Consider the following 26,515-nt stretch of genomic DNA (forward strand, 5'->3'; position numbering starts at 1 on the left):
GCAATATAAATTGCATAATTAAAAAAATAGTTGGGGAGGGCTTGGTTCTGCCTGCATGCAGTCTGACACAAGAGTAGAAGTGGACAGAAACAGAGGGTCAGGCTTTCCGTTCAGGGTAGGAAAACCATAGGAAAATGGCAGGAGCTATGCGTAATCGGAAGTAAGGAGAAAGGAAGTTCCAGCACCTATTGTGTTGGCAGAATGCAGATGAAAAGGAACTTCCAACTCAAAAAAAAAAAAAAAAAAATACATGGGAAAAAAAAAAAAAAAAAAAAATCACAAAGCATGAAAATCATTACAGTTCCTGGACAAATTACCTGGTATGTGCACCAAAAGCATAGTAAATTGTTATGGTGGATAAATGCAACAAAACCATGTTTTGTTTCTGGTTTTGAATAAAATGACAGGTCTTCATTAAAAAAAAAAAAAGACCAGTTTTTTTAAAAATGGCTAAAATGGTGGGAAGTTAATAAAAATTAAACTGTATTTATCTGTTAACCATCTATATGAGAATGGCTATATAATCCAGAAAGTAAAGTGTTCCTTCCTAATAAGTAAACTTCAGAAGTAAAAAATCAATCATACTGCCATTGTGGTGTGGACTCCAAAGTAACTACACCAGCTTCATCAGTTCTGCAAGATCTATGCAGTAATAGATAAAAGTGTGTGTTGTGAAATCTGGTGACAGATGCCAGTTAATGCTTGTACTTTACTTAAAGGTCTCGCGCAGCACTTGGCGGTCTCTGGAAGCGCCACAGAGAACGAATGGAGAAGCAGTCGATGTTCCAATCAGAAGGGAATACAAGTGCCTTGTTCTTATGATTTGTTAGGGACCATGACCATGACCAATCTTTAAGTTAGCACCTAACCTAGATAGCGATAACTACTCTGTACTGGTTAACCCCTTTAAATTTAAATTTTAAAGGGTATATTAGTAGCAAGTCAATGCGTAGACATCTGACAGATATTGAATGGATCTAGAGAGAAGGACAATAAAATCATTCTTTAGGTGAGCAGAACATATCTAGAATGATGCTGCAGGAAGATGGATCCGTTCAGCGGTAAATATACGCATATATAGGGCACCCAGTCGTGATGTGCAGATTACTGCGCCTTTCATCAACACACTTCTTTTTATGAGCAGTTTTAGGAAGACACATTACAAATATATCTTCAGCTGAACCTTCCTGTACATTTTGGTGTCTAATACTTGCATAATTCCCCGGAGATTATTTGCCATCAACACATGACAGTTTTGTACTATTCCCCCCTCCCCTGCTCCTTCCTTTTTAATCAGTGGCATCAACGTCTTACGGAAGCAGTTACAATGGAGCTATAGAGTATGCGCCTTCTATCTCTTGCTTTCCCAGAAGATTCATTACAGTTACATTAGAAAGTCAAATCAGGCAACTGCAGTCGGCTGGAAGAGAAGATGAAAGACGCCTGATACAAAAGGGATGATTTTATTTTTTAATACTTAGAGGACATTAAGGACTAGGTAATGTAGAGCATCAGAATTCTCTGTGGCCAACTTTTTTTTTTGTTTAAATGTCTAATTGGGGTTAGCACTGGGTGACTATTGTCAAGACGTGCGAGGGCCCTCTCCTCGTCCACCAACCAAGAAGTGAGTAAGATGAGGCCACGGCCATCATCTTCTGCGAGAGTGTATGACATTGGGTCATTTACTTTAATAATAAAAATCAAAGAGCATAAAGTAGAACTCCAACTTGTATATGCCATGTGAGCCGGTCTTAAAGGAGGTCACTCTCTAACTTCCCCTAAACTGTAGGATGACGTCACCTATAAAGTCCCACCAGACAGCTCCTAGACCTTCTATGTTCATATATAAATCCTATAATGTAGATAAAAGCATCATTTCCACTTGATGTAAGAAAGCAGTGATACAGTGGGCGAGTCCACACAATGATTACTTATATATCTCCACTGACTCACACTGCCTGTTGATACTATCAGAGAACTGTGTGCAGAATCTCCAGTGTATTTCTATGCCTTAGAAATACAATAGAATCTAAGGGATGCAGCTTCAAACTGCACTCCTCCTGACTTCTGCATGAAAGAACCAACAGGAAGAAACCCATTACAAGCAGGAGGCAGGAGAATGAGGCTGGATCTATCGCACAGCATACACCAAGAACTCTGGAGTGTGAGATTGTATCACATAGAATACACAGAGAACTCTGTGGTGAGAGGTAAAACACTTCTATATCACAAATTTAGGCCGGGATCACACTTACGTTTGGCTGGTCTGCGTACTTCTCTTAAGCTCCGCCTACTTCCGCATGCGTCCTGCGTACCCAACATTGGGTACGCAGGGACATGCGTTGTATGTGGATGGTCCGCGTGCGTTATTTTTACGCACCCATCGACTGCACGAGAAAGCAACATGTTGCGTTCCTGTGCGGTCGGCGGGCACGTCAAAACGACACACGCGGATGCATCCACATACAAAGCATGTCTCTGCGTACCCAATGTTAGATAGGTACGCAGGACGCATGCGGAAGTAGGCACAGCTTAACGGAAGAAGTACACAGCCCTACGCAGACCACGCAAGTGTGAACCTGGCCTTATCACTGCTATCCTCTGATCGTTCCCAGAACAGAGCAAGTCCCATAGTGATAAAACTCCATGCCACAGCAGAGCCAGAGGCATCATGGGAAATGTAGTCTGCTTTAGGCAGACTCAGAAATCAATATGGCAGACAACGCAAGCAAGGCACGTTAACCATATATAGAAAGCATACAAAAAATCCTCTACATTAATAAAAGCATTTTCTGGACTAAAGACTATCTGTATGCATAGATCCTGGGAACGGTTAAACCTTACAATTTTGCCATTAGATCTTTAATGCATGTTATTCACAATGTTGCACTTTACTATATGCTATAGAAAAGAAAAATAAAGACCAAAAACTGTGGGATTTATCTCTTTACCAAGGCTTCACTTTAGGGTGTGCTTTGCAGATCAATGCAGTTAAAATTACCATTACTGAAAGGAGGATGGAAAAATATTCAGGATTGAGAGTCCTCAGTAGTTGATACCTTTTAATGGCTAACTGAAAAGATGGTAATACATTGCAAGCTTTCGAGACTACTCAGGTCTCTTCATCAGGCTAGACTAATACAAAATCTGAAGTCACATATTTATGCACAATACAGCCTAGAAAAAATGCAATAGATAAGACAAGTGACGTGAAGCAGAACTATAGGGAGAAACATAAATATAAACATTGGACCAGTTCATAGATAAGGAGTCTGGATGTTTTATGGTCCTCTGATTGGGGTCTAGTTCTGTGTTGCCCTGCAAGGTTTTAAAAGGAAATTCCTTAATTGATGTAAAAAGACATAAATCCATGCGACACATTCATTCCAGCACTGAGAGTGTCAAAGTTCGTCATAAATTTGTACTCCCAAACTCGTCTCTCTATCTGAGATGTGAAGTTACCTTTCAATACCAGTAATTTCATATCCATGCTGCTGTGATCAGGGATACAGAAATGTTTTGCCACAGGTAGATCCATTCTTTTTTCTCTTATTGTGTGACGATGAGCATTCATCCTTGTTCTAAGCTTTTGCCCTGTCTCCCCCACATACAGACCCCCAGTTGGACATTTAGTACAAATAATTAAGTACACCACATTAGATGTAATGCAGGTGAAAAGCTTAGAACAAGGATGAATGCTCATCGTCACACAATAAGAGAAAAAAGAATGGATCTACCTGTGGCAAAACATTTCTGTATCCCTGATCACAGCAGCATGGATATGAAATTACTGGTATTGAAAGGTAACTTCACATCTCAGATAGAGAGACGAGTTTGGGAGTACAAATTTATGACGAACTTTGACACTCTCAGTGCTGGAATGAATGTGTCGCATGGATTTATGTCTTTTTACATCAATTAAGGAATTTCCTTTTAAAACCTTGCAGGGCAACACAGAACTAGACCCCAATCAGAGGACCATAAAACATCCAGACTCCTTATCTATGAACTGGTCCAATGTTTATATTTATGTTTCTCCCTATAGTTCTGCTTCACGTCACTTGTCTTATCTATTGCATTTTTTCTAGGCTGTATTGTGCATAAATATGTGACTTCAGATTTTGTATTAGTCTAGCCTGATGAAGAGACCTGAGTAGTCTCGAAAGCTTGCAATGTATTACCATCTTTTCAGTTAGCCATTAAAAGGTATCAACTACTGAGGACTCTCAATCCTGAATATTTTTCTATCTACTGGCTAACACGGTACAAAGATATACATCTTTCCTGTATTGAAAGGAGGATGGGGAGTTACAAACATCTGACAGCAGAGAAAAATGATGGCACAGGAAGATTTACAAAGGAATCAGCGGAAGTGTTTTTTTCATGCATAAACAGTTCGCTCCCAAAAGACTTTAAATCAGAAAATTAATTTCAATTGGATAGGTGCCTCCGCCGTAATTTGTATAATTCTGTACAACACACACAAATATGAGGAGCAGGCATGGAGAAAATGACACTCACAGATGGTGGGTAGGATTACAGAAGACCTGTAGAAGAAAAGAGACCCCCATATATACCCAACTTAGGGTAAGGTCACTGCAGTCTCCTTTCTAGTCCAATGATATCCTCCCTTTCTGCGCCAGGTGATTGACACTTCTCTCCCCATGTACACACGGTAGTTTCTGTAGTGTGCAGGAGATAAAAGTGCTATGGATGGATCCCCCGACTGATCATATGAATATACTCCTTTATTTTCATGGATCATATGACTTTAAAGGGGTATTCCCATTTCCAAGTTCCTAGCCCATTATATAGTAGGTATAATAATAAAAATAATTATTATTAGCAAATACCTCCAATAAGAAATGTAGTATAATTCTCCTGATTAGCTGTCAATTACTCCATGTGCAGGGCATTGCAGTAGCTAAGGTAGACTATGACTACTAATACATTGACAGTTGCTGGTGGTCTTAGGCTGTGTTCACACACAGCTTTTTTTCACTATAAAACCGCTATAAAACCGCTAAAAATAAGCTTCCCAGTCATTTGCATGCATTTTGCACTTTTTGTGGACATTGATGCGTTTTTTACCGCGAAAAAACCGCATCGCGGTAAAAAATGCAGCATGCACATTAATTTTGCGGATTTTTCCGCAGTTTAGGCTCCTTCCATGCGGTTTGAAACCGCTGCGGAAAAAAAACACATCAAAAACACATCAAAACCGCTCAAAAACCACCACGGAAAAATAGGTGTGTTTTCTGGGAAGGGATTCAGGTTTTTGAGCAGAAATTTTCTGCAACGTGTGCACTTAGCCTAAAGCAACATAGCTAATCAGAAGAACTATACTAATTTTTAATTGGAGCCATTTGCAAATATTACTACTACTACTACTACTACATACTAGGGTAGGATCTTGGAGATGGGAATACCCCTTTGAGGTCAGGTAGAGAACTTGAAGCCTTGCAACAGAAAAGCCATAAGAAAGATATTGAAAATATTGGGGGAAAAAAGTAATTTGTGCAGAATCTTAATGGAAAAAAAAGGAAATATCCAAAAACTAAAATGATGAGACATGAACAAATATACCATATAGAAATATATCTAAAATGTCGCTACGGTGACATTCATTAGTGACTTTAGGTCAGCAAACAATTAGCTGTTCTGGTAATCTTCCATCAGACATAAGTAGTACGGCTCTGTAAGAAGACGTCTCAGATCGTGGCACATTGCATAATTTGTGGCGCAGGCTGGATTCGGGAAGATGGCGAGTTCATTATTGCACGCACTCAAAAGAATAAGATGATCAAAGCGCGCATGCTGCCTAAAAAACATTTCGGGAAAATACGGCTTGCTCAGAAGGTGATTGTCTTAATGTAATCTCTGAAATAAAACTGCAATAAAAACCAGGTCTAATTTGTGTGTGTAGTTAATGAGTTCCGGTTGCTGGAATTTCTTCCCTTTCTCACTGTATGTTTTGGCTGCATTAACAATGGATGCACAGAGCTTTACATGGCCGCTGGAGTGTGTAATGTATAGGGTTCTCACTTCATCACCTGTGCCTATCCATTTCCCAGCAATTTGGCACCATGACCTCGATCCTTGCTGCCCAGAGCCTTCCTATGCAATTGGAGATGCAAAACTTTAAATTACCAGGTTAACCCCTGCTGTCATCATGTTTCTTAAAGGGATTGCCCATACATACTTCCCTACCTGGTATGACATTGGGTATGAGGGTACTCTTGAACACATACCCAGCAATTATCGTATACGGCCCCATTAATTGGTATAGGATCTATATATGCTGCAAAATAAGCAACATGTTGCTGATCAAATGGCGTAGATATGAAGTCAGAATCATGGGGAAACGCAGAAAATGCAGCGGTTGGCCACATACGTACTCGTCCAATTAAATGGGGCTGATCAGGGCACAGATCGACGGGATGCAAACTGCAACTACCAATTCTGTTTTGAATATCTGCTGTGGACTCCTTTGCAAATCTATGCCAAAATGTTTCCCCACCCTGTTTTTTTTATTAAAAAAAAAAAAATAAATAAGAAAAAAAAAGTGGCAAATTGACACGCAAGATATCCACGCCATTTTCTCATAATGCAGTGAAATCTCCTGGCTGAAAACATTAATGCAACTAATGTATAAGATTCTTTAACCCCTTCACTCCCAAGGATGGTTTGCACGTTAATGACCGGGCCAATTTTTACAATTCTGACCACTGTCCCTTTATGAGGTAATAACTCTGGAACACTTCCATGGATCCCGGTGATTCTGAGACTGTTTTCTCGTGACATATTTTACTTCACTTTAGTGGTAAAATTTCTTCGCTATAACTTGCGTTTATTTATGAAAAAAATGGAAATATGGTGAAAATTTTGCAATTTTCAAACTTTGCATTTTTATGCCCTTAAACCAGAGAGTTATGTGACACAAAATAGTTAATAAATAACATTTCCCACATGTCTACTTTACATCAGCACAATTTTGGAAACAATTTTTTTTTTTTTTTTTTTGTTAGGAAGTTATATAAGGGCTAAAAGTTGACCAGCGATTTCTCATTTTTACAACAAAATTTACAAAACCTTTTCTAAGGGACCACCTCACATTTGAAGTCACTTTGAGGGGCCTATAAGGCAGAAAATACCCAAAAGCGACACCATTCTAAAAAATGCACCTCTCAAGCTACTCAAAACTACATTAAAGAAGACTATTAACCCTTCAGGTGCTTCACAGGAGCAGAAGCCACATGGAAGGAAAAAACATTTAACTTTTTAGTCACAAAAATGATCTGTTAGCAACAATTTTGTTTATTTTCCCAAGGGTAACAGGAGAAATTGGACCACAAAAGTTGTTGTCCAATTTGTCCTGAGCATGCGGATACCCTATATGTGTGTGTGTGTGTGTGTGTGTGTGTGTGTGTGTGTGTGTGTGTGGGGGGGGGGGGCACTGTTTTGGCACACGGCAGAGCTTGGAAGGGAAGCAGCGCAGTTTGACTTTTTCAACCTAAAATTGGATGGAATTGAGATTGGACGTCATGTTGCGTTTGACGAGCCCCCAATGTGCCCAAACAGTGGAAACCCCCCACAAGTGACCCCATTTTGGAAATTAGGGTACCGTTACACCTAGCGATGCACCAGCGATCCCGACCAGCGATATGACGCGGTCAGGATCGCTGGTGCATCGCTAAGTGGTTGCTAGTGAGCTGCCACACAGGCAGATCTCACCAGCAACATCGCTGGGGACGGGGATCGCTCCTTACCTGTCAGACGCGGCGATCCTGCGTCTTCCCACCCGGCTCCACGCGTCGCTCGTCGTCACAGCAGGAAGCGCCGCAGGAAGTGACCGACGAGGAATGGTCCAGGAGCTTCTCGCGCGATCAGCGATAACCAGCGGGGAGCGGGTCGGAGGTAAGTATCACATGCAGCGATATCGCTAGCAATATCGCTGCAACGTCACAAAATCGGTGACTTTACAGCGATATTGCTAGTGATATCGCAGTGTGTAACGGGAGCTTTAGACCCCCTAAGGAACTTATCTAGATGTGTGGGGAGCACTTTGAACCCCCTAGGGCTTCACAGGAGATAACGCCCGGGCGTGAAAATAAAAAATCATTTTTTCCGCAAACATGATCGTTTAGTCCCCAATTTTTTATTCTCCCAAAGGTAACAGGAAAAATTGGACCCCAAAAGTCGTCCAATTTGTCCTGAGTATGCTGGTACCCCATATGTGGGAGAAAACTACTGTATGGGCACACGTCGGGGCTCAGAAGGGAAGAAGTGACGCTTTGGAATGCAGACTTTGATGGAATGGTCTGTGGGCGTCATGTTCCGTTTGCACAGCCCCTGATGTGGTTAAACAGTAGAAATTCACCACAAGTGACCCCATTTTGGAAACTAGACCCCCTAAGGAACTTATCTAGATATGTGGTGAGAACTTTGAACCCCCAAGTGTTTTACTAAAGTTTATACTGCCCAGGCGTGAAAATAAAAAATGATCGTTTAGTCCCCAATTTTTAATTTTCCCAAGGGTAACAGGAGAAATTGGACCCCAAAAGTTGTTGTCCAATTTGTCCTGAGTATGCTGGTCCCCATATGTGTGAAAAAGCTGTTTAGGCACACGTCGGGGATCGGAAGGGAGTGACGTTTTGGAATGCAGACTTCGATGGAATGGTCTGCGGGCGTCATTTTTCATTTGCAGAGCCCCTGATGTGCCTAAACAGTAAAAAAAAAAAAAAAACCCACAAGTGACATTGTTTTGGAAACTAGACCCCCAAGGAACTTATCTAGATGTGCCCCAACTAATCTAATGTTTCCAGTAAAGTAATTTAGTAGTGCATTGAGGTGTGGTACAATTTGAAGCAATCCTTCATACACAGGCCAGGTTTTTCGGGGCAGGTGTCGCATTGATAAATGGTGTCCTTGCGTATTCCGTTTTTGCAACACACTCGGCACCTTTTTTGCGATTTACCTCTTTTTGCAGTTTGTGGGACCTCCCCCGGGAAATGCTGACCTGGTACAATACGGGCACCTTCAGTTCCGGAAGTTCTGGGGCCCGCTCCTTCCAGAGTGCCAAACATCAGGGCCTTAACCACTACCTCCTGGAACTCAAGGTACGAAGTATTGGTGTGGCGCTCACATTGTGACAGCAGGAATGCGTTGAGCATTGCCAATTGGACGATGTGCACGGCCAGCTTTTTGTACCACACCTTGGCCTTTCTCAAAGCATTGTACGGTTGGAGGAGTTGATCGCAGCGACCAACGCCCCCCATGTTTTTATTGTACCCCAGCACGCATTCAGGTTTGCTGACCTTTGCAGAGGTACCCCGTACAGTGCTGAGGGTGCTGCCATCACCGTGTATGGTGGTGAAGAGAAGGACATCCCTCTTGTCCTTGTACTTGACCACCAGCAGGTGGTCGCTACATTGGGCTCTGCTCTCACCTTTTCGGAACATCTGCCTAAGTAGCATCTTCGGGAGGCCTCACTGATTTTTGCTGACAGTACTGCAAGCTGCGGTACCTCGCACAGAGAGGGATTTGTAGAGTGGGACACTGGTATAAAAGTTATCAGTGTAGAGGTGATAACCTTTATCCAGCAATGGGTGCACCAAATCCCACTTAATTTTCCCACTCACTCCCAGGACAGGACACTTAGTGGGTTCAATCCTGGTGTTCTTTCCTTCGTACACTCTAAACCTGTAGGTGTACCCTGAGGTACTCTCACACAGCTTAGAGTTTGATTCCTTACCTGGGCAGGTATTGACGGAATCCGAGCCTGCCCTTAAAATGGACCAATGATTCATCCACGCAGATGTCCCTTTGGAGCACATACACTTCAGCAAACTTTTTGTTGAAGTGTTCAATGACCGGCCGAACTTTGAACAGACGGTCAAAGTTGGGGTCATCTCGTGCGGGACACTGTGCATTATCGTTATAATGCAGGAACTTGTGGTTGGCCTGAAAACGCATACGGACCATGACCATTCGGAACACTGGAGTGTTGTATAAAATATCAACACTCCAATATTGCCGAATTTCAGGCTTTTTAAGGATACCCATGTGGAGGACCAGGCCCCAAAACTGCGTCATTTCAACTGCGTCCACAGGAGACCAGTGATAATAGGATGAACGCGGGTGTTGTTCCAAAAATTGCCAAGCATACAAATTAGTTTGCTCCACCATGAGGTTAAAAAAATCCTCAGGGAAAAAGACTATGAAAAAGTCAATTTCTGTGAGGCCGGTGGTGTCAAACTTGATTCCTGATTCTGCCAGAAAATCAGGAATCAGTGGCTCGTAATTTTCGGGGGGCGAGGTCCACACAGGGTCTGGTGAATCAGCTGCGGGCAAGGTGGGCGCTGCCTCATCTTCTGTCCTGGAGCGTCTGCGTGGCGGTTCCGCAGGACCCGAGGAGGAAGATGAGCAGTGGGAAGAGGAAGAGATTGAAGAATCCGAAAAATAAAGAAAAGTGGGATCCTCATCCTCGCTATCAGTGTCGGAGGCAAGGTAAGAATATGCCTCCTCCATTGAATAGCGCTGTTGGGAGGAACGTGATGGGCGGGACATTTTTTGTGTAGATATAGTGCTTGGGTGTACTTTATAACTGTGTATGTGTGTGGGGGGGGGGGGCTAGTGATTGGTGCACACTATCCTGTAAGAAAAAGCTAAAAGGAAATGGGGAGCAAAATACCTGTGAACAAAAGTCTAAAACAGCAGGCCCTAGATATAAGTGGACGGCATCACTTATCAAAATTTAGTGGCTGCTGGATGTGTGCACAGGGGTGGCTCAAGGGGGGAGGTGAAAAAGAAAATTGGAAAACAGCCGACACGAGCTTTGATAAGTGAATTGCGTCACTTATCAAAATTCGGCGGCTGCTAAATGAAATTGAAGATACATTGGGGGGGGGGGGGGGGTGAAGATAGATTGGGCAGGGGATCAGGGATCAATTAACACCTACAGTTGTAGTGTTCTTTCTCCTCTTCTTTTTTCTGCAGGGATTGTGATGCTACAAGCTGTGGCATCACAGTACCCAGCACAGGAGCTCTTGCGTCTGACCTCTCTGCAGGAATCCTCAGCTAAGAGTGAGGACCCCTGCAGAGATGTCAGACAGGTCAGAGGCAGGTCAGGGACAGGTCACAGAGCAGTCACATCGCTGCTGTGACCTGTCATTGGTGGGATCGAATGATTGCATCGATCCCACCATTCCCTGCTCTGCCTGGTGACCATGGCAACTGCCTATGATCGGAGCTCACAGCTCCGATTCCTAGGCAGGTCATGGCCAGGTCACCAGCAGGGCACAGAGCGGTCACAGCGTGACCGCAGCTGTGCCCTGTGGTTGGCGCGATCGCCGATCTAATCGATCGCGCCAACCACTTCCTGCAGGCCCTGCTGGGCCTGTCCTAGGCTCCGGCCTAGGATCAGTGCTATTACAGCACCGATCCGGGCCGGTACCGGCTTTTCTCCAGTGCCTGGCGTTGCCAGGCACCGGTCCTAGGATCGAGTACATCAGTATTCGATCCTAGCCTAGGACCGCTTTGTTTCAGCCAATCTGAATGGCTGAAACAATGAGAAGCGCTGTGATTGGCTGTTCTGAATTAAACAGCCAATCACAGCTCACAGAGGGGCGGGCCAGGGCGGAGACCGCCCGGGATGCCGTGGCCATGTATCCTGAGGTAAGATGGCGTCGGCATTTTAATGTGATCACTGCGACTTAAGTCGCATTAAGGGCAAGACGTACTATTCCGTCCATGGGACTTAGGTCCCAGGTCACATGGACGGAATAGTGCGTCTAATGTAGGAAAGGGGTTAAATAGAAAAATAAATTAATGAAAAGAAACGCGGGGAGATAAATTAAGTGTACATCCAAGAAGAAATGGTGTCATTCGAAGACATTTCTGCCATTAATCACGTCCACCAACCGCACCGACTATTGGATGCTGGAAGGTAAAAACGGAGTGTGAAGATGCTAAATAAATCCCTTCCTCTTCCAGATTGATATCATTGATTATACCGCAGGTTGAATGAAGCAGGGGTTTGTTACAAGAAATCAAAGGATGTTGGAGCGTTATTATGTTCTTTAACGGTGAAATATATCAAAACGTGTTCTTCAACAGCGAAATGCATTAATGTGCCAACTAGGATGAATTGCAGAGGAAAATTTAAGAAAGGTGGTTTGGGGGGAAAAAGTAACAAAAAAAAAAAAAAAACCCTTAAAAATAATCCGAAATTCATTTGTGTTTGACAATGAGCTCAGTTTGGAATCTGATTATAGTAGTAGGTGCCTAAAAGCTTTGACTGTAAGATATCAAGGAGAACCAAATCTGTTATCTGAGATCCAGGTGGAGGGTTAGGTCGACCATGCACCACTAATTTGGCTGGCAGCCACTACTCTTGACTGTGATAAATACATTCATCTGGCTCGGTTGATTATGCATGTGTTCGGAACAGGGAGAATGGAAGAAGATGCCACCAGACACCTTTGATGGGGACTGATCTTTCGAGAGGAAAATACAGTTGTGCTCAAAAGTTTACATACTCCGGCAGAAATTTTGCTTTCTTGGCCTTTTTTCTGAGACTATAAATGCTAACACCAAAACTTTTCTTCCACTCATGGTTAGTGGTTGGGTGAAACCATTTATTGTCAAACTAATGTGTTTTCTCTTTTTAAATCATAATGACAACCCAAAACATACAAATGACCATGATCAATTCATAGACCCCATTTCTTAATACCATGTATTGCCCTCTCTAACATCAATTACAGCTTGATGTCTTTTGTGGAAGTTGTGGATGAGGTTCTTTATTTTATTAGATGGTAAAGCTGCCCACTCTTCTTGGCAGAAAGCCCAGGAATTTACAGGAACTGGAGGCTGTCTAGCATGAACTGCGTGCTTGAGATCTCCCCAGACTGGCTCAATGATATTGAGGTCAGAACACTGAGATGGCCACTCCAGAAGAAAGTGAAAGTTCTGCAGTAGCCAATGACAGGTCGACTTGGCCTTGTGTTTTGGATAGTTGTCATATTGGGACGTTCAAGTACTTCCCATACGCAGCTTCCAGGCTGATGTTTGCAAATTTGCCTCCAGTATTTGCTGATAACATGCTGCATTCATCTTTCTTTCAAATTTAACCAAGTTTCTGTGCCTTTGTAGCTCACACAACCCCAAAATATCAGCGATCCACCTCCATGCTTTACAGTAGTAACGTTGTTACTTTCATCATATACACCTTTGTTGACCTCTCTCCTAATGTAACATTTATGGTTATGGCCAAACAGTTCAATTTAGGTCTCATCACTCCAAATTGCCTTTTTTCAGAAGTTTTGAGGCTCGTCTCTGTGCTGTTTTGCGTACTGTAGACAAGCTACTTTGTGGCATTCTTCTGGTGAATATGCAGTCCATTTTTCTTAAAATGCCTCCTTATTGTGGATCGTGAAACAGCCACACCGCTAGTTATCAGAGAGTCCAGTATTTCAGCTGATGTTATTTGTGGGTTTTCCTTTGCATCCCGAACAAATTTCCTGGCAGTTGTGGACAAACTTGTTGTTGGTCTACCTGACCGTGGATGTTTTTACAGAGCCCCTGATATTCCATTTGTTAATCACAGTTTGAACTCTGCTGACTGGCATTATCAATTCCTTGGAAATCTTTTTGTACCCCTTTCCTGTTTTATACAGTTCAACTACCTTTTTCCGTAGATCCGTTGACAATTCTTTTGCTTTCCCCATGACTCACAATCCAGAAATGTCAGTGGCTGGATGAAAGATGCAAGACTCTGTCTGGATCCCAGTAACTCACTCTGGTTTTATGCACACACACAGATTTAAAAGCAAACAGGTCACAGGTGAGGATGTTACCTTTAGTAGCCATTCAAACCCATTTGTGTCAACTTCTGTGCATGTTATCAGGCCAAATCACCAGGGTATGTGAACGTTTGATCAGGGTCATTTGGGTGTTTTGGGTTGTCATTATGATTTAAAAAGAGAAAACACACTAGTTTGACAATAAATGACTTCACCCAACCACTAACCATGAGTGGAGAAAAGTTTTGGTGTTTTCAAATTATCTGGAAAAAAGATCAAGAAAGCAAAAATTCTGCTGGGGTATGTAAACTTGTGAGCACAACTGTATTGGTCATGTTGAATTTTAACATGACCGACCATTCTTTTCCCAGACATTCACGATTCAGGGGATGGGGAGTCTCAAACATTAGTTAGTTGCCTGGTCCCACCACAACTGATGAGTGTCACTGACCTTTGGCCAATGCGTATGGCCACCTTTAGGCCAATGCTTGGACAATGCGTATGGCCACCTTTAGGCACAATTCTGATAGAGTCACCGTACCTAATGCCATTTGTTCTGCATTTGTTAGATCCAAACTAAATTTTTGTTTGCTTGTTCGACTCAGATCTCCCTAACCTCCGGACACAAAATGGGAGACACTTGTGCTAAAAGCCTTCATAGAAGGGCAGCCCATGGGAGAAAACAGAAGCAGCAAACAGGTATGTTGCACATCCTGTCAAACTTGTCAAAACTTAAATACGATACACTCAAGAAACCAAAGGTATATACCTTTGCGGTAGTATGTCCTTCCTAGGAACACGTACGACCACAAGTGAGCTAAACTGCAAATATTTTTATGTATACATCAACAGAACAATCGGTATATATGTAAATGAACACCAATAAAAACACAATGAACAAAAAAAAATGGCTGTACATGTGCACTATATACTGAACAACAAGCTTTGAAGAGCAGTGAGCACTGAAATTCAACATGCCCAATCTTTCTCTCCTCTGACATATGTCAGGGAAGAGATGGGAGGCCCCAACTTGATGGTCCACCAGTCCGATCTATATTGGCCAACTTTACCCAGTATATCGGGGCTTTTAAAGGTTCTGATCAGTACCCAGCTTCCATAGAGGTCTATGCACACCATTCACGATCATAAGGTCAAGGCAGCCATTTCTATTTCCATGATTAGTCCTTTACAATTGGATTTTTAGAGTCTCCTCCTTTTAGTGAATATTTTAGTTTGGCCTTTAATGTGACTAATAAGAGAAAACAACCATTCTGATCCAAAGAAACTATTTCTACTCCATTCATCTTCATCTAATATGGTCAAGACATGATCAAAAATGTTAAATATAGAAGGAAGCATACAAATTTGTAACAGAGGAAATATAAAACGCCAATGTTTATATGTGGTCTCGCAGAATCAACTCTTCCTCTGGGTTCACGGTTTCTGTGCAAGTATTCAAGGTAGCAATCAAAAAGCTAACTAAAGCCCAGAGGAGGATCACCAAACTTGTCCCAAGCAAGAGGGTCACCTTAAAATAAAGTCTAAAAATGGAGTTGGAGCAGGATCAACAGTCATTACACGTGAACATTTTATTGCATTTTGGGGGGAAAAAGAACAAACCAACAAACTGCAATATAGTGTCTCCTCTAAGCAGCAGGAAACACAGAAGACTTATCCACTAGTAACAATGTAACAAACAAGAACGACACTGAATATACTGTCCAGATGGCAGGCTAGCTGGAAACGCTCTTCCCCATAAAAAGAAAGCAACGTGCAGAAACAGTCGCTCCCCATTCTAATTCCCTTGGATTTAATTACAGCCTGCGGTGCTCTCACTTGTGAAGATGGTTGCTCCATTATAAAGGGCATGAATAGCTGTTCCGGGTGAGATGGAGACACTACCCACGAGTGATGGTGCGTGGTGCTACATGTCCAATTATTAAACATATCAGAAGCAAATCTGTATCTAGTCTCTAGAAAAAGCAGCATGAGACGAACGGATTTCGCACAGCATGCAGAACGCTGAGAAAGCCAAACGGAGCATGTTCGAGAATGAGAGCCCGACCCAAACAGTAGACATCAGTGCTGACATTGTGTTCGGATGTAGCAGAGACTCATTGGGCAGCCAAATGTGAGCAAAATGGATGAGTAGATCAGCACTTTGAAGTGCCTGACAACCCCTTTGCTAAAATTGTATTTCAGTCTCCAATCTTCATTCATTGTCAGACCCTCCTGATATGCAGTTTGCAGTCTTGTCCAAGTTTCAGATTTTTGTTTTATGGGAATATCTCTGTCAATAATACATGCTGGATATGATGCCTCTATGTATTCAGGGATGCGGCTATCTTCATTAGCACATATGATAGAATCAATGCTATCACGCAATTATTTCTTCACATGCTTTCCTCCTACAACCAGTTTCATCTGCCCTCCCTCATGCTGTATATGCTATCACCCCTGCCCGTATTGTGGATATAGGTCTTTAACCCCCCTCTAAATGCAATCTCTTAACACTGAAACATGGCATTTGTAACATTTTGTGCTAAACATTCAGCTAGAAAAAGGACTTAACATACACTGCAGTAGAAAAAATGGTGGAAAATTAATGGAGATTAGAAAGTTGTTTAAAGGGGTTATTCAGGACTTTAACATTGATGTACTATCATTAGGCTAGGTCATCAATGTCTGATCAGAGGGAAGCGACTCCCGACACCCCTGCCCACTAGCTGTTCCATGTTGGCAGCTCTCATTACTGCTCAGTTACAGAACTGCACAGCACATCCGCCCTCTATTCAAATTAATGTGGGGGTGTGATGTGTAATACCTGGCTGTGGCCACTACGCCATCAAAAGAACTGTGCAGGCTCCTAAGTGAACAGAATGGCGTGGGTGATCCCACCGATCAGACATTGATGACCTATCCCGTTTTGCCAGCATCATGTTATAGAGCAAGAGTTGCTGTGGGAAGGATTAATGCATGACTGTGCTCATCCTGCAGTTATGAGTCTAGTGGGCGGTCCTATACATGTATATGTAGTTAGGAGTCTAGTGGGCGGTCCTATATACGTAGTTAGGAGTCCAATGGACAGCTCTTTCTATATACATATCTCCACTAAGAGTGCGGCATTAAATAAAATTCACAACCTGGCAGATGAAGCTTTACTTATTTTAAATCAATCAAATTCCGTTATTCAGAGTGACAATTGTTTCTCACATGATTAACATATGCTAAAAGTTCACCTAGACAAATGAAAGTAGAACAATAAATTAATACATCATAAGAAGTTTATAAAACCTGTCTTCTATAGTTACTGAAAAAATGTAAAATAAAAAAGGTGGTTGGAAATCGTATCATCCGCACAAGCATCCTTCAATCTCCGAGAATTTCCTGTTCCTGCTGGCAACAAGAAGGTTAAACAAATTATAGCCCAATGACGCCATTAACGGCAAATATTATTGGGTAGGCGGCGGTATGGGTCGTGCAGAGGAATAATGAGCCGTCGCTAGAGATCAAACTGATCTAAGAGCGAGCATAAAGAAAGACAATTATGATGCTTCATGAATTCTTAAGCTTAAAAAAAAAAAAAATACTAATAAAAGCATCGACATCAATAACCTTTTACCTCCAGAAAATAATCACTTAGGAGGAGGAGGATGGGAGTGATGATGATGGCGATAAAATTATGGAAAAACAGTTTGCAAAAATTTTGGATACCTGCAGATCTTTTTTTTGTAATGTACTACCCTCCGGAGAGCCGTAAGAGAGCAGCATCTCGTCGGCCGCCGTGAGGATGGATGTGATAAATATGACAAGGGCTGGAAATTCCTTCATTGTTGGCTCTTAATGCTTAATTATATTAAAACGAGATGTAAATCATCTCTATTTCTCCATTCTTCGAGGTCTCTATCCCGTGAAAGTCGTACAAGTGCCAAGGAAAATGCACTGGAGGGAGCAGAGTGCACAGAAAAAAAGCGCCGCTCTGTACAGAAATTAATCAAATTCACTTGACTGGTTCATTATCACTGCCGTGACCCCACTGAGTTGTAGGATTTAGGATTCGAGACCAGGGTCGTCTTGTGCACCGCAGGCTGCTTCATCAGCACAAGTGGTGGATACATTGAAGAATTGTGATGGGAGAATTAGAAAAATCTCTGACCACATCCTGAAGAGAGAGCGAGTGTCCACACCTGGCAAAATTTCCAGAACCAGTCACCCTCACCATCGTGGATCATCGCGTCGGGACTGACGCAATGCAGCTAAATCATGGGCGAGTTTGCCCTGATGAAGGTTTGAAACTGCGAAACGTGTTAACCAATAAACTGCATACTTTGGATTCCTGTCTTATCATCCTTTGATGGCTGCGCAGATTTAACCCATTTGTCTCCAGCTTTATATCATCAGAACAAGAGGATTTTTTTCCAGACTCCTTCATATTTAAAAGGGAACCCGTCAGCCAGTTTACACACATGGAAGTAGTGATATGGCTGTATATACATTTACCCTCCAATAATTACGATATCGATCGTAAAAATGTGCAGACAGTTTCTCTATTAAAACGCGATTGTTTTTTTCTTGCGCTTTTCTAAATTGCAAAACTTTACACAATCGATACAAAGTGCTTTTTGCAACTGAGGCTTCCCTCAGACCTATACGTCATGAGTGTTCCCAAGCATATGCCACTCGTCGCCTACAGTCCTTAATGTCGCCATGAACCCCCGCAGGATGTTTTTTTGCACTTGCCCACCGCATAGGAAAAGGGCAACAGATAAAATCCTGACGGAGGCGAAAAAACCACTGGGTCCGGGTGTATAGAGCACAAATAAAAAGCTTCATGTAGACGGATGCTTTATCCTACTATACCAAAATCAATCAAATTTAGGCTAGTTCATGATCAGCTATAACCCCATGCACTTTAGATAGCTGTCGGGCAAAAGATGGTTCATCCTGCAGCTCTCTCTCTCTCTCCCATACACAGAAAAAGGCGCTGTCACACATCCTTGGCAGCAGCCTATTTCTTAGAGAACAAAACGATTGGGGACCGAAATCAGACATACCGATTCCTTATTGCCTCCATCATCATTTGTCAGGGAGTCATTACACTGTACCCATCGAGAACAGCGAGTATGGCCAACGTTATTCTAACTCCTTTTACTAAACCCATCCATGAACATCATAAAAGCTGACCATGCTTGCCTTTTCCGACAGACTCCCTTATGGGGTGATGCCAACTCTTCCAACAACAAACAATGAGGTAAAAAGAAAAAAAAAAAAAAAAAAAAGGTATCTTGTCAGGCAGTGACTTACATGTCCGCCAGCAGTCTATTCCTCTTTCCCCACTGGGAATACTCTACATGCACTCTAGTGGATGTTCCCTTGTCTCTTGGCATTTTATGGCCATTTATTTTGTGTCTTGTACATTCATTTTTTTTGCTCTTGACAGAAGAAACACATAGAAAGATAAAAAAAAATTGCTGGTGAAGACTTATTCCAACAGCGCTGCACAACTCCGTGGTATATGCACTTTCGCTAAGGAACTCTCCCCCAAAGGAAGGCATTGAGGGTAAAAAGGACATGGCTTGTCAGTTATCCGGCAATGGTCAATTCCCTTATCTCCACTGGGAATACATACATGCGTGGACAGGCTGAGCGTGCATGCTTATAGGCAAGTTCAGAAGAAGCACTGTCACCCAACAGCTATTGAAGGTTTATGGCCAGCTATACTTGGAGGGGCTACCAGAGTGGCCAGCTATACTTGGAGGGGCTACCAGAGTGGCCAGCTATACTTGGAGGGGCTACCAGAGTGGCCAGCTATACTTGGAGGGGCTACCAGAGTGGCCAGCTATACTTGCAGGGGCTACCAGAGTGGCCAGCTATACTTGCAGGGGCTACCAGAGTGGCCAGCTATACTTGCAGGGGCTACCAGAGTGGCCAGCTATACTTGCAGGGGCTACCAGAGTGGCCAGCTATACTTGCAGGGGCTACCAGAGTGGCCAGCTATACTTGCAGGGGCTACCAAAGTGGCCAGCTATACTTGCCGGGGCTACCAAAGTGGCCAGCTGTACTTGCCGGGGCTACCAAAGTGGCCAGCTATACTTGCAGGGGCTAATAAAGTGGCCAGCTGTACTTGCAGGGGCTAATAAAGTGGCCAGCTGTACTTGCAGGGGCTACCAAAGTGGCCAGCTGTACTTGCAGGGGCTACCAAAGTGGCCAGGTGTACTTGCAGGGGCTACCAAAGTGGCCAGCTGTACTTGCAGGGGCTACCAAAGTGGCCAGCTGTACTTGCAGGGGCTACCAAAGTGGCCAGCTGTACTTGCAGGGGCTACCAAAGTGGCCAGCTGTACTTGCAGGGGCTACCAAAGTGGCCAGCTGTACTTGCAGGGGCTACCAAAGTGGCCAGCTGTACTTGCAGGGGCTACCAAAGTGGCCAGCTGTACTTGCAGGGGCTACCAAAGTGGCCAGCTGTACTTGCAGGGGCTACCAAATTGGCCAGCTGTACTTGCAGGGGCTACCAAATTGGCCAGCTGTACTTGCAGGGGCTACCAAAGTGGCCAGCTGTACTTGCAGGGGCTACCAAAGTGGCCAGCTGTACTTGCAGGGGCTACCAAAGTGGCCAGCTGTACTTGCAGGGGCTACCAAAGTGGCCAGCTGTACTTGCAGGGGCTACCAAAGTGGCCAGCTGTACTTGCAGGGGCTACCAAAGTGGCCAGCTGTACTTGCAGGGGCTACCAAAGTGGCCAGCTGTACTTGCAGGGGCTACCAAAGTGGCCAGCTGTACTTGCAGGGGCTACCAAAGTGGCCAGCTGTACTTGCAGGGGCTACCAAAGTGGCCAGCTGTACTTGCAGGGGCTACCAAAGTGGCCAGCTGTACTTGCAGGGGCTACCAAAGTGGCCAGCTGTACTTGCAGGGGCTACCAAAGTGGCCAGCTGTACTTGCAGGGGCTACCAAAGTGGCCAGCTGTACTTGCAGGGGCTACCAAAGTGGCCAGCTGTACTTGCAGGGGCTACCAAAGTGGCCAGCTGTACTTGCAGGGGCTACCAAAGTGGCCAGCTGTACTTGCAGGGGCTACCAAAGTGGCCAGCTGTACTTGCAGGGGCTACCAAAGTGGCCAGCTGTACTTGCAGGGGCTACCAAAGTGGCCAGCTGTACTTGCAGGGGCTACCAAAGTGGCCAGCTGTACTTGCAGGGGCTACCAAAGTGGCCCGCTGTACTTGCAGGGGCTACCAAAGTGGCCCGCTTTATTTGCAGGAGCTACCAATGGCTCTCACCTAGGAGATTACTTAAAAGTATCAGTCAGGGGACAAATAATAAAACATTTCCGAGTCACCGATTGTCCACAAAACAAAAATTAAATAACCCATTAAAAATAAAATTGAAAAGCCCTCAGAGCAGCTGTAAGTCTGCCTACAGAGGCCATCCTGCCAGACGGCGACATGCAAGATGGACATCTTTGGCAGGACTGATCAAAATATTATCGACACCTCAGACATGGCGCCAAATGTTATTATCGCGTTATCCGCAGCAATCAGATACTAAACGGTTAGATGTAAATTGCACGGCTGGAAGAGGAGCGTGACAGCTTTTATGATACGTTGCAATGAACGACCTATTTACAAGGCAGCGACACATCAACAAGCCAGAAAGATGGGAGAATTTATACCACCAGATATGAAATACAGGGGGGCCAAGGCAAGAGATACCACAGGAAAACATTAGTGTAAATATCCTCCGCGACTGTTCACAGGAAGCAAGCGTTGGTATTACAGAAATAGTCTTGTTCGTGCTGTTAAAGTCTTGATAGAGCTGCCGGCTCCCGTTACCTGTCTGCTATTTCCTTGCCCTCTGTTTTCCTACCGTCTCAGAGGGAAAACATTCATATGCGGAGCTGATGCTTCAGATCCGACCTTCGATTTACAGCCCCTCAAACGTGCGCTGCGCCGCTATACAGCCGAGAGGGGCACCAAGAGGCACGAAATCGTGGAATGGGCACTGTGGGTCATAACAGTCTGTAGCCATAGACGTGCCGTTGGAGCAATGACATACTTATGGCGCAAATGCAAATAAGAAAAAAAGGTGAAGGACAAAAAGGCTGTTCCATAGAGGGTATAGGTCACCGTTAGGCCAACGGGCAGGGCCTGCACCTAGGCCAACGCATATGGACGCCACGTGTAAAAATTGACAGCACGTTACTGTGCCAATGTATGAAATCAGCAAAACGACTAACTCTTCATTCTCTAAAACTATATATTTAAATGTATATATATATATATATATATATATATATATATATATATATATATACACACACACACACATACATTCCAGAATATAAGTCGAGGCACCTAATTTTGCCACGGAAAACTGGGTAAGCTTATTGACTCGAGTATGAGCAGGATATGCATTGTCCCCTCATCTGTCTTGGTACGCATGGCTCCCCCGTCCTGTCCTGGTACGCATGGCTCCTTATCCCCTATCATTTTATGAATGGTTCCTATTTAAAAAAAGAAAAAAAAACCCTACTCACCTTCCACGCACCCTTGCAGCATCTCGCTGGTCCCGGCGATGGCAGCTCTTCCTGTGCCGAGTGATCAAGTGGCCCCGCTCTTTAAGGTAATGAATATTCCCTCCACGCCTATGGGAGTGGAGAGGTGTACATATTCATTACCTTAATGAGCGGGGCCACGTGATAGCTCAGCACAGGAGGAGCTGCCGGCGCCCAGAACCAACGAGATGCTGCGAGGGCACGCAGGAGGGTGAGTAGGATGTTTTCTGGAAGCCGGCGGCTTCGGGTGTCACTGTGCGCACTATAAGGGAAAATGAAAATGAATTTCTCTTTAGCAGCAGCACAGGCTTTAGCCGTCGGCTCCTGCCTCAGTGACCCGCCGCTCCCCCCTCCAGCTTTCTGGGAGAATTAACTTGTGTATAAGCCGAGGAAGGTGTTTTCAGCACAAAAAATGTGATGAAAAACTCGGCTTATACACTAGTATATACAGTATATTAAAAGAATTATAGAAAATAACACACATGCATCTCTCTGGATGAGTGCCTTGGGACACAATCGCAGAACATACGGTTCCATAACAGCAGCCAAACTATGGAGCGAGGGTGGCACCGCGTACAGAACGCCTGGTGCCATGTCATGTGGACACCATATGTTGCTACATGTAGAAAATTTGACACCACCCCATTAAAGTGCTCACACCTGGCCAAAAGTCTTAACAACTTACAGATTTCCAAATCGGGCACACGACAGCAGAAAGGCCAATGAATCAGGTTTAGGAATCAACGCATTCTAAATTAGCTTTTTTACTCTCTCAATGATTTCATGTGAACCCATAAAAAAAAAAAAAAAAAAAAAAAAAAAAAGGAAAAGGCTCATGGACTCAACACATCCTGCATTTTGTGGAAGTAAATGCAAGTTGAAACCAAAACTTATACAGAAAAGCACACAGAGCCACCCTTGTATTTTGTCTCCAAACATATACCGTAGTTGTTAATGATGAGCGAACATGATTGGATAAGGTGTTATCTGAGCATGCTCAGGTGCATAGTATTCGAGCACGCAGAAGCCAGTCTATTAGCACTCGAGCATGCTCAGATAAGGTGTTATCGCAGCACGTTCATTCATCACTAATTATCTCACGCAACGCCTTGAGCCAAGATGAAAGGACCGATAATGGAAAGATTAAGTCTTGCTTTGGATCTACTCTGATTTTGGCTAACATTTTTACGGATGCAGAACACTGATCAAGTGATCACTTTTGGGGGAGAATACACATAGAGCGGTGCAAGTATCTAAAATATTGAAAATGGGTCTGCCAGAAAACACTTTGAAAAAAGGACATGAATCCACAGGAATGTTTTCCAGTATTTCGCCACTGAGACCTCGGCAGGCATTTCATGGCTCACGGTTATACTCCTCGGATCTGGATTTTGGGGTCTTTTATGCTTTACTCTATTAAAAAAAAAAAAAAACACACATCAATAAAAAGTGTAAGGTTTCGCCTTGATTTTGACTTCATTAAAAGAGGTCAGAGAACCAGATGTTGTAGGTTTGTGTCTAAATGCTTCCAAAGTTTCACAGATTTTCTAATGAAAACTAATACATGTGCTGTGTGCATCATTAATGCAGATCGGGACTCCGCTATTTGTAGGGTTATATTCTGGGGGTCTTAAAGGGAATCTGTCACCCATCTTTTATCGAATATGAGCTGCCCGCACCGCCATCAGGGGCTTATCTACAGCATTACAGCATTCTGTAATGCTGTAGATAAGCCCCCGATGTAACCTGAAAGAGAAGAAAGAGTTAGATTATACTCACGGGGGGGGGCGGTCCGGTGTTGGTCAGATGGGTGTTGCAGTCCGACGCCTCCCATCTTCATACGATGCCGTCCTCTTCTTTTCTTCCTGTCGTGGCTCCTGCGCAGGCGCACTGCTCTGCCCTGTTGAGGCACCGGACCGTGACACCCATCGGACCGGACGCCGGGGTGAGTATAATCTAATGACCCCGTCACACATAGCGATCTCGCTAGCGAGATCGCTGCCGAGTCACAAGTTTTGTGACAACAGCGATCTCACCAGCGAGATCGCTGTGTGTGACAGCGATCAGCGACCGGCCCCCCTGCCGGTAACACTGATCGCTCTGGGAAACCTCTGGACTTTTCTTTGGTCGCTGGTCTCCCGCTGGCCAGCACGCATCACGTCTCTTAGATACCCGGTGTACGTTAGTTACCAGCGCGCTGATGCAGGGAGCTGGTAACTAACGTACACATCGGGTATCTAAGGGACGCACGGCCCTTGGATACCCGATGTATACGTTAGTTACCAGCTCCCTGCATCAGCACACTGGTAACTAAAGAACACAGCGACACTGCGCGCTCAGCGTCGCTGTGCTGATCGCTGGTGAAGCTGTCTGTGTCTCACCAGCGATCACATAGCGACTCACCAGCGATCCTGACACGTTGATATCGTTGTCGGGATCACTGGTGAGTCGCTATGTGTGACTCCAGCTTAACTCTTTTTTCTTATCTTTCAGGTTACATCGGTGGCTTATCTACAGCATTACAGAATGTTATAGATAAGCCCCTGATGGCGGTGCCGACAGCTCATAGTCGAAAAAAGGGGTGACAGATTCCCTTTAAGACCCCCAGAATGTAACCCTACAAATAGCGGAGTTCCGATCTGCATTAGTGATCCACACAGGACATGGGTGACAGATTCCCTTTAAGATTATAGTTTGTCCTTGAAAACCAGTGGAAATGCAAAGTGTCCCCAAGTGTGAGGCCTTCTCTAACTTTTCCTGAGCAGAAATAACATTTTTAACTTTGGAGGATTAATAAGATATAGCATTTACACCACACGGAGTGCAGCCATGGTGTTGAACCCAACCTGAACATCCAGTGGCATTGTTCAGCAGTATTGGGGGTCAACCCTTATGGGGTCCTAGAAGTGGGAGGCCCACATTTACCTTGAGAACAAGACCCTGTTAAACATCCCTAGGCACTTACACAGCTCTCTAGTCACTGGTAAGGGTCCCGAAAATGGCCACTTGGCAATTTTTAGAGTCCTCATACAAGCATGTATGACCATCTCTTTATTCCTGTCGTTGCAAGACATGTCCAACTAGCATGGCACACACGTTTATTGATGTCATATAATGCAGGAAAAGGTCCACTCAATGAGCTCATCCTGACACTACCAAGGAGGGCTCGCCGAAGCCGGTGCCAACCATGAAAGAATTCCATCATCTCAGGAAGTCTGGGAAATATATATTACATTCACTCTGCATTAATCAAAAGTGTCAAATGCAAAAAAAAATGCAATTATCTTACATGAAAAGCTGCTGTGCTGAATCTTATGTCAGAGAAGAGGAGTTCAAAGCCAACACAAGACGCTCGGAGCAGGACCTCTACGCGACAACGCCGGCTACTCCTCGCTGGCATTTGCTATGACTCACATCCCCGTGTGCTCAGGCTGAACTTCAGCTTTGGTCGCACCTTCAACCCTAGAAGGAAATATTCCATGTAAGTGTTCCTCCTCTATGGACGCGTCATATATCAGCACTTACTATGTCCTTAAGATCAGAACTGCCACTTGTATTACAAAATGTCAGAACGCCCTGCGCTCTCCCCAATAAACCTCACCGACACAGAAACCTGCACACAGCGAAAAGACAAGGGTCATCTCAGCCACAAATATTTTTTTTGCTTTTTAGGCCTCCTTGCACATCAGTCCGAGATTGGGCATTTCATGCACGGCCTTGGCCGCTATTCTCACGCTTAGGTCGGGAGAGCCGTGCCCAAAGTGTGCGAATTAGTGGTATTTTCGGACCGTCATGCATGGACATCTGAATTAACCTTAAAAGGGGTATTCCAATCTCCAAAATCCTATCCCAATATGCAATAGGTGTAATACTAATAATATTAGCAAATACCTCCAATTATAAATGTAGTATAGTTCTTCTGATTCACATTGCAGAACCTTAGGTATCCATGGTTACAACCTCTAGTAACTAGCTGTCACTATATTAGTGGTCGTAACCATGGATACCTAAGGTTCTGCAATGCCTGCACATGAGGAAAGAGACACAGCGAATCATAAAAACTATACTTAATTTCTAATTGAACATATTTGCTAATATTATTACATATTGGGAAGGGTCTTGTAGATGGGAATACCCCTTTAACTGTCATAGCAAAGTGGATACAATTTG

At 43.9% G+C, this 26,515-nt stretch overlaps 1 protein-coding gene across 3 annotated transcripts in view; it reads right to left on the minus strand.

The window, feature by feature from the left end:
- Positions 1-26,515, minus strand: part of RERE (arginine-glutamic acid dipeptide repeats) — a 403,316-nt gene that overhangs the window by 355,926 nt on the left and 20,875 nt on the right. For 2 of the 3 annotated variants that reach the window (XM_073585355.1, XM_073585356.1), the window contains one exon: positions 25,635-25,807. The exons of the other annotated variant lie outside the window; for it this stretch is intronic. The gene's annotated coding sequence lies outside the window, so the exon portion shown is untranslated. The remainder of the gene's footprint in view (positions 1-25,634; positions 25,808-26,515) is intronic. 3 annotated transcript variants of the gene reach the window in all.

This window comes from Dendrobates tinctorius, unplaced genomic scaffold (genome assembly GCF_039654945.1).
Source record: "Dendrobates tinctorius isolate UK_male_01 unplaced genomic scaffold, ASM3965494v1 ptg000086l, whole genome shotgun sequence".
Taxonomy (NCBI): Eukaryota; Metazoa; Chordata; class Amphibia; order Anura; family Dendrobatidae; genus Dendrobates; species Dendrobates tinctorius.